Below are 8421 nucleotides of genomic sequence, written 5' to 3'. Positions count from 1 at the left end.
ATGGGAAGTGCCCCCATGTTAGCCTTGGTAGCCATGAGAAGGTCATCAAAATTACAACTTCATCCATCAATTAATGGAACTCAACTTCGCAATATGTTTCAAGTTTTAATATGTATCCTTGCAAGTACAATCATTCATCACTTTCAGGCTTGAAGGTAAGGTGGCTCTGATCATCGACGGCGCAAGCGGTATTGATGAGTCTGCTGTAAGGCTCTTCTCGCAGCACGGAGCTAAAGTGGTGATCGCTGATATCCAAGATGACTTGGGTCACTCAGTTTCCAAAAGCATCACAGATTCTTCATCTTCCTCTTCTTCTGCTACCTACGTCCTTTGCGACGTGATGAAGGAGAAGGACATCTAAAACGCAGTGGACACTGCGGTTTCGAAGTACGGCAAACTTGACATCATGTTTAACAACGCTGGTATTGTCGGCGTCAACAAAGCCAGCATCCTCGAAAACCACAAATCCGAATTCGAGGAAGCCATTAACGTGAATCTCATCGGTGTGTTTCTGGGGACCAAGCACGCTGCGAGGGTGATGGTCCCTGCACAACGTGGTAGCATCATATCGACGGCTAGTGTGTGTGGCTGTGTCGGTGGGGTTGCCTCGCATGCTTACACGAGCTCGAAGCATGCAGTGGTGGGCCTGACGAGGAACACCGCCGTGGAGCTCGGACGGTTTGGGAGTCGGGTGAACTGTATGTTGCCGTACTTGGTGGTGACACCGTTGGCTAGGGATTTCTTCAGGCTAGATGATGAGCGAGTCCATAGGATTTATTCGAACTAAAGGGTGCAAAGCTTGAACCTCAAGACGTGGCTGACGCGGCACTGTGACTTGGCAAGTGACCAGTCTAAGTATGTGAGTGGCCATAATATTGTGGTCGATGGAGGATTCACAATCACAAATCCTGGTTTCACTGTTTTTGGGGACCCAGAATGATTTCACCACTGGAAAGCGGGGTTCAGTTTTGGGAAATCTTTGTAGATTTTCCCCCGTTTGGAGTTTGAATGATCATGTACGATTTGTTCACTTTCAGTTCGTGCTTTTATATTTGATGGATGTTGTATTTGTAATAAAATAATCTATCACATAGCTACTTTGTTAAGAAGCCGTATGCATCTTTTCACCTTATCACAGTAATGAGTGAAGGCAGCGTATTATTGATGAATGTACAGGGGGGTAGGGGTGATCAAGAATGACCCGTCCCGGTCGGCTCGTTCCGGTCCCGATCTTATTGGAACGGGACGGATCCGTCCCGAAATTTTTCGGGACGGGACAAACCGGGACGGGACAAAAAATGGACCGGGACGGGACGGGACACGGGACGGGGTCGTCCCGTCCCGGTCCTTTTTTTATTTTTTTTAAAATTTTTTTTAATTTTTTATCCCATTTATATAATATTATTTTTTTCATATCTTTTTAAGATTTGAGACTATTGTATGGAATTATAGATATATTTATTTAGAGTTTTTATATTTGTTAATGATTTGAGATTATTGATGATTAGAATTTTTAGCAAGTTTTTATTGTGTTAAAAGCTTTTGTTTAGAGTTTTTAATGATTATTATATGTAATATTTTAAGTTTTTATTTAAGAGTGTCCAAACAAATAAATAAAAAGATGTTTTTATAAGATTTAAGCCCAAAAAACATAATTAAAAAAATCAGATTTTATTTAAAAAATTTTTAAAAATTTAAAAAAAATTAAAAAATTAAAAAAAAAAAAAAAAAAAAGGGTTCGGGACGTCCCGGTCCCGTCCCAGATCCGTCCTGTCCCGACCGGGACCGGGACGGGCCGGGACACGGGACAGAAAATCTGTCCCGTTACTGTTCACCGGGACGGAACCGGGACGGGCCTGTCCCGATCCCGATCCGTCCCGTGAACAGCCCTACAGGGGGGGGTACACTTGAGTGTGCCTGTGAATGTACAGAATTAATGATTCCACTTCATTATATGCCTAATTAAGTTTTTAGCGTGTCCTTTTGGATTTGATGAATCTTTGTTTGCTTGTGCAGAAACGGGAAACTAAGATTTTGATTAGCCATGATAAGAATTCAGAGGTTGTGCGGTGAAGATTATTTTTAAAGATTATCTTATTTAGAATTTTTTTTATTATGTTCTTAAAAGTTAAAATGAGTGGCCTTTTTTCCTTTATATATATATATAGGGTTTTTTTTTCATTATTAAAACATCCATCATTGTCCCAGAACTCCAGCCACATTCTAGGAATGAATGGTTTTTCATTTACTTCTAGAAACATTATTCAGACCATAAGTATGCTTTCCCAGTATGGAGGCATTCAGACTACTGTTTGCCTTTTGATTTATATATTTCTCCGTTGTGTAAGGTTTTGGACTTTGCTAATCCCCTGTCTCTATGTGACTGTAATAACACAACACAATGCAGAAGCTAATCATACACTTCCAAAGCAGTTTCACATAATGTAATAACTAAATAAATTAATAACTGACAGAATAGCAAAATTAGTTCCATTTTCTCGCACACCAAACACTAGTCCCCTGACAGATCTCCAACCTCGGAAACCAAGCCCAAACTAGATGCCTTCAGGGAAATTTTCTCCTGCACAGAGGTATAAAATCAGATCAAGGCTAATTAAGTATGAAAGCAATAGTTAAAAGCAAAGAATGGGGAGAGACCAAGAAGTATTACCAGTTTGCTTTCGAGTCACCTCTTGGATTTTGCTATTCTCAGCGCTGCCTTGGCATAAATCCAGTCTGTCACATTGCCCAAGAACTTGATGTAGGCCTGTCTCCAAGAACGGTCGAAAAGTATTGAACCAAAGATACCCCAGAAGGCGATTATAAATCCGGTTGCCAAACTCCAATAAAAGCCTTTAGATATGAATGTATCCTCATCTTCTTGGACCCCAATAGGTTCTTCCGGTGCGTTCTCCGCATGGCATGATTTATCAAGTGGTTTTCCACAAAGATGAAGGTTTCCCTTATAGCTTGAGCCATAAAAACGTTACAACTGTGCGCTGATTGGTGTTCAAATGCACCTAAAATTGTCTTAGATTGAAGTAACATTAGTACTAGTTAACTAATTAGGAGGTGTAATTCTATACAAGTTCATGTATCATTCTTCAATAATTTAGCTAAAACGACATAAGAATTACACTGCACCAAAAGCATGCGTGCCTTCAAGAAATTAATTAATGTTTTCTTTGAGAAACAAAAGAAAGATAAAATACTGACTTGGAAAGAAAAAGCATAACCACAACACATTGCCCTGCCCTCAATTCAGAAACAGAGGATGAAGCCTCTGACACTGAGACATGAACCATAGAAACACATTAGTTTTGTCTTCCTTTCTTAGGACAGCTACATTGTTTTAGGTCCATAGTTTCGTATGTATAGTGTAATGAAGTAGGAGGAAATTCGGGCAGAAGAAGAGAAGAACTAGTAAAGAGTAAATCCAGCACATCACCTGATTCCAAATTTTGATGGCTGATGAGATGGATACATCACAATCTATAGCATACACACACACACACACACACACACACAGCGACAGAACCCGCCTCTGTGCCTTGTTTCAATTCATATATGCATGTGTGTTTTCAGTTCAGTTTTTTGATGAGTAAAATAATAATAACATCTTATGAACTTGCACTATAATGATTATCATTGTTTGATATCAAAATCATAACACAATGCAAAACAATATATAGTATCTCAGAGCTCAACAATATGCTCTAACGTTCCATTATCTAATTTAGTAATTGCTAATTGCTTGAATATTGCAATCAGTTACGTTGGTCTTCTAGCAAACTCTTAGCCCATATATGTCATGTTCGCTTCTCTGCATGTAGTGTCCAACCTTTGAGCTTGAAGATGTTCACCCTAGTTTCTCCTGCAAAAAGCAAGGAACAAACTAGCTTCATGTTAAGGAAAACTGAAAATAGTAATAACATTTTTATGGCAGATAGAAAAACCAGAAATGAAAATTAAAAGAGTAGAGGCGCTTTATGATTAATTTGTTATGCTACGAAGGTTCAAAGCCTTTCACTAGTGGTAGGCTATAGATATTTATTTTCATTATATAATAATAATAATGCAAAACATAAATTTGACTTTTTCATATAATTATAGTTAAATCTCATAAATACTTAATTTCCAAAAACGTAAGTTTGTGAGTGTCTTTTTTGGTGATATTACACCAGCTCAATGAATTTTAAGCTGATTTAACTACTTGATGATAACAAAACATATAAGCTTGACAAGTTGTTCAGATCTGATACTGCATAATTACAAGTTAAGGTTAAATACTGATGGCAGAAAAAAAGGTTAAATACGAAATGCGCAGAAATTAAAAGCACAAATATATAGTAGAGTAGAAACTAATCAATAGTAGGTATGCGATGGAAAAGCTATAAAAGCAAGAATAAAGATGTAAGAAAGTATTACCAGATAACCTCTGAGCCATGTATGACATTTTGTCACATTCATTGCAACCATAACACAAATAAAATCGGTCAAATTGTTCACGAACTTGAAGTACGCGTGTTTCTAGGATCGATTAAAAAGCATTGGCCCAAAGGCTCTCCAAAATCCAATAATGAATCCAAACGCCATACTTCAATAAAACTCCCTAGAAATAATTGAGCCATTCGCATTATGACAAATCGGCAATTACATACTCCCCGCAACCATAGTTTTGGAAAGCATTCAAATGTGGTTACTCTCTCTTATTGAGTTAATTGATCAAATCATGCTCAGGAGTAATTGCTGCAGGAACTGGATCTATTAGCAGTGCATAGAGATAACTGGTGAGAGCATGTAATTTTCTATGATTAAATTAATTAACTTGCTTTTACCCATTCTAATTAATATGCAATCTTTCATCTCGAAATCCACAAAAATTTAAGGATTTTAACTCGGAAATCAAATTTGGGGTGCCATTTCCATAAGACCTACAAGCGGAGATAAGATATTTTGGGCCGTAATAGGCTCGTCGTTTTGATCAAGCGCCCACACAGCCCAATCTTTGATGCTTCTGTACTCTGATAGATCAAACATCAAATTTTAAAGTAAAATGAACATGAAATGACTTTACCTCTCTTTTTCTCTCTAATTGCAAACTCAAATTATGTATTTTCAAGCAGTGAAGGACTTAATAATTTTCGTCACAAAATGCATTATCCTAAGAAACCTTATACCCAATACGAGTAATCTTATTTTAATAATTCCTCAAGAAAAATGTGATTCTCCTCCACAATTTCAAACTCCCTCTCCAAATCTTTGTATTTCTTTTTTTGGCCCCAATTGAACCACCAGATATTATGCGATTGTCCTGTTTTTAACCAGAGGACATAACAAGACTTGAAATAATGTGGATTGAGCAGGACAAGACTATAAAGGACAACAAAAGCTCTCTCAAGCTAAACCAAGCATTAAGGCAATTACATTTTCAAGATTCAATCTCAAGACTTATAATTAAGTCGGTACAACTCCTGGTAACCAGGCGGTTCCAAACTATTATCTTGGCTAAGCTGAATGATATCTCCACTTGAGCAGTTTTTATATTTTTTGTTCTTGAAATGGTGCCCTTTTCCACATGCAACAATGACTTTACATGTAAACTCTCACCATATATATGAATTTGTACTTTTTTCCCCTTTTCAAGCTGATTATGAGTTGGAGAGAAAAAAGAGCAGGAAAAAAAGTCCAACACGCACTAAAAGTTGTCGTAACTAAGTAAATTACCACCATCCTCATCGTCATTATATATAAAATTTGGATTACACTCAACACAAAATCACTCTACTTTTTTGCCAGCAACACAAAAACACCCTACAAACCTTGTTGAAGAAGCAGGAGAGAAATTAAAGGACAGTGCCTATTACGGCCATCACGAGCACGGAATCACTGAAGTTGAAATCGATCGACCATTCATATGTTTTCTATAAATACCTCTATTTTATATATAACACACAGTACAATTCGAATTAACACACATTAATCTAAGATTGGCATTGAAGAAGGCTCAAAATTAAGGCTCCAACATGGGAAGTGCTTCCATATTGTTGTTAGCCTCGTTGGCCATGAGACGGTAAGCCAAAACTACAACATCATCCTTCAATTAATGGAACTCAACTTCCCGATCTGCATGTTTGAAGTTTTAATATGCATGTTTGGCTCTGATCAGAGGCGGTGCGAGCAGAATTGGTGAGCGTACTGCAAGGCTCTTCTCCCAGCACGGAGCTAAAATGGTGATCTTTGATATCCGACATGACATGGGTCACTCAGCTTCCAAAAGCATCACAGATTCTTCTTCTTCTGCTTCTGCTTCCTGTGTCCATTGCGACGTCACAAAGGAAAACGGCAACGAAAGCGAAAGCGAGAAGACGAAGAGAACAATATAACTTCTGTTATTCTGTTCGCCGGCACGGTATGCAACGAAATCATTGTTTTCCATTCAGAAACAGAGCATGAAACCTCTGCTACTGCCACTACCACTGTGTGAGACATCAATTGCAAACCTCAACATGAACCACACAAACACATCATAATGAGCACTATATAACGAAGTCTTGGAGTAAATTCGGGCGGAAGAAGAGAAGAACGAGTGAATGCAAATCAAGCACACTACCTGACTCTAAATCCTCGATGGTTGATGACACCCATCACCATGCAAATAGATTTCTGCGGCTTATACAATGACATGACCCGCCCCTGTGCCTTCTTTCAATGCATAATACATGTGTTTTCAATTCACTTGTGCATGTGTATACCAATCAAAACCCTCGTAGTGCATTGGTACTTATGTGCAGACAAAGCATCATTTCCATCAAAATTATTCAACTTGCAGTATAACAGTTGTTATCGTTTGATATCATAATATAATAACACAATAAAACAAACAGTACAAACCAGCAATACTTAGTCTTTCAGAGCTCGACAACATGCTCTAACGTTTGATTATTTAATTTAGAAATTAATAACTACTTGATCATTGCAGTCAGTTATGTCGGTCTTCCAGCACCAAACTCTTAGCCCATATTTGTCATGTCTCCTGCTCTGCATTTACTCCAACCTTCAAGCTTGAAGATGTTCACCTGAGTTTGTCCTGCAAAAAGCAAGGAACCAGGTAGCTTGATGTTACGGAAAACAAATATAATTACATTTTTACACACATAGCAACTAGAAGTTAATATTAAAAGAACAGAGATGCTTTATGATTAATTTGTTATGCTAACTTCTCAAAACCTTCCATTAGTGGTAGGCTATTGATATTTATTTTTATTATATAATGAGTATGCAGAACATGAAATTGACAATTTTCATATAATTATAATTAAATCTCATAACTACTTAATTTTCCATTCGTAAGTTTATGAGTTGCTGGTTTTATTTTAATTTGTCGTGTTATACCGGCACAGTGAATTTTAAGGTGTTTAACTACTTAATGATAATAAAAGGGAAAAAAAAGCTTGCCCATTTGTTAATAAGATATAATACCATAAAATCATAAGTAAAGTTAAATGTTAAATCCGCAAAAGTTATATAAAAGCACAAATACATATAAAGTAAAGACTAATAATTAACAGTAGGCATGCAAAAACTAGAAGTAAGAACATGAGAAGTATTACCAAATAGCCTGTAAATCACCTATTGCGCTTTGTCACATTTAGCACAACCATAATATAAATGCCGTCTGTCACATTGTTGAGGAATTTGAAGTATGCATGCCTCCAAGGGTGATTAAAAAGAACTGGCCTGAAAATTCCCCAAAATCCAATAATGAATCTAGATGTCACGCTCTAATAAAACTCCCTGGAAAAAATTGAATCGTTATTTTCTTGGAATTTAATTGATTCTTGAGGTTTTTCCCCTCCAGGACACTTTATGTCAAGTGGCTCTCCACATAGGCCAAGATTTCCTTTATAGCTTGAGCTATCAAAACTCTGCAGTTGTATTCCAATTCGAACTTTTCCGAAAAGATTGTTATATGACAAGTTTAACACTGCAAGACGATCAATTTGAGCAAAACTAGAAGGAATTGGACCAAACAGGTGGTTTCTAGACAATCAAGAGAATCTAATGATGTCAATTGTCCAATTTCCAAAGGAATTTCTCCATTTAATTGATTCCTCGATAAGTTCAATGAAATCAATTCAACCAACATTCCTAGTTCTGGTGGAATTTTTCCTGTTAACTTGTTGTTTGAAAGATCAATACCTTTAACCAATATGCTTAAAAATACGCTCTTGGCCTTTCCACATCAGCAATGCACTTCTATCATAAGAGACATCAGTTGCTCCATCCTCCACAATATCAACTATAATACTACCAGATAAAAAATTATACGCACCTCGTAGAGCCATTTGTGTGAAGTTTTTGAAGCATTTGGGGATTTGGCCAGATAGAATGTTTGAAGAGAGATCCAAAAAATGAAGG

The 8421-nt window shown here is 37.2% G+C and overlaps 1 pseudogene; it reads left to right on the top strand.

Annotated features, from left to right (window-relative positions):
• LOC114742611 (secoisolariciresinol dehydrogenase-like) lies at nt 1-940 on the top strand (annotated as a pseudogene).
• The last annotated feature ends 7481 nt before the right edge of the window (nt 941-8421 follow it).

Source organism: Neltuma alba, unplaced genomic scaffold (genome assembly GCF_004799145.2).
Source record: "Neltuma alba isolate B1F8T4 unplaced genomic scaffold, ASM479914v2 tig00003838_pilon, whole genome shotgun sequence".
Classification (NCBI taxonomy): domain Eukaryota; kingdom Viridiplantae; phylum Streptophyta; class Magnoliopsida; order Fabales; family Fabaceae; genus Neltuma; species Neltuma alba.
Note: the sequence above shows the minus strand (reverse complement) of the source record. Positions and strands in the feature narration are given on the sequence as shown.